This window comes from Bos indicus x Bos taurus, chromosome 15, assembly GCF_003369695.1.
Source record: "Bos indicus x Bos taurus breed Angus x Brahman F1 hybrid chromosome 15, Bos_hybrid_MaternalHap_v2.0, whole genome shotgun sequence".
NCBI lineage: Eukaryota > Metazoa > Chordata > Mammalia > Artiodactyla > Bovidae > Bos > Bos indicus x Bos taurus.
Window position 1 is genome coordinate 38506087 of NC_040090.1, and position 1129 is coordinate 38507215.

The following is a 1129-nucleotide window of genomic DNA, read 5'->3' on the forward strand; positions in this document are numbered from 1 at the left end:
CTTAATGTTGAGCTTTAAACCAGCTTTCTCACTCTCCTCTTTCACTTTCTTCAAGAGGCTTTTTAGTTCCTCTTCACTTTCTGCCATAAGGGTGGTGTCATCTGCATATCTGAGGTTATTGATATTTCTCCCGGAAATCTGGATTCCAGCTTCCTCCAGCCCAGCGTTTCTCATGATGTACTCTGCATATAAGTTAAATAAGCAGGGTGACAATATACAGCCTTGACGTACTCCTTTTCCTATTTGGAACCACATATAAATTAAATAAGCAGGGTGACAACATACAGCCTTGACGTATTACTTTCCTGACTTGGAACCAGTCTGTTGTTCCATGTCTAGTTCTAAGTGTTGCTTCTTGACCTGCATACAGATTTTTCAGGAGGCAGGTCAGATGGTCTGGTATTCCCATCTCTTTCAGAATTTTCCACAGTTTATTGTGATCTCCACAGTCAAAGGCTTTGGCATAGTCAATAAAACAGAAGTAGATATTTTCTGGAACTCTCTTGCTTTTTTGATGATCCAGCGGATGTTGGCAATTTGATCTCTGGTTCCTCTGCCTTTCTAAATCCAGCTTGAACATCTGGAAGTTCACAGTTCACGTACACTGTACTATAGCTTCTCATTTTTTCATTAACTCTAAATCTGACCTAAAAAATAAAGTCTGTTTTTTAAAAAGCAAAGGAACTGATGCTCTTCCTTTTTAACGTCACTAGCTCTTAATTTACAGTCTAGACTGGGTATATCTAATTGATTAAGTCCTAACTCCAATGCAGACCAAGGCATTTAATATCAGATGTATTCAATTTCTATGGACAGAGACAGACTCTAACTCTCCACAACACTCAACAGAAGACTATAATTATAGAAAGGTTATTCAAATGATCAGAAGCCTAAAACTAACAAATGTCCATGACACATAGCCCATGAAACTACCCCTTCTCGTATCTTGACAATCTACAAATTCCTGACTGCTTTTTGATTCCAGAAGAAAGGGGAGATGAGTAGGTGGGGCAGTGAAAACGTGTAAGAAAGATATCCGCCAGTTTTAGATGTAGATGGAGGAAGCCACAGAAGTTTGATAAGCCGTTTTCCCACCTACCCTAAGGGCGGCCCTCGGTTCTAGGCCCTA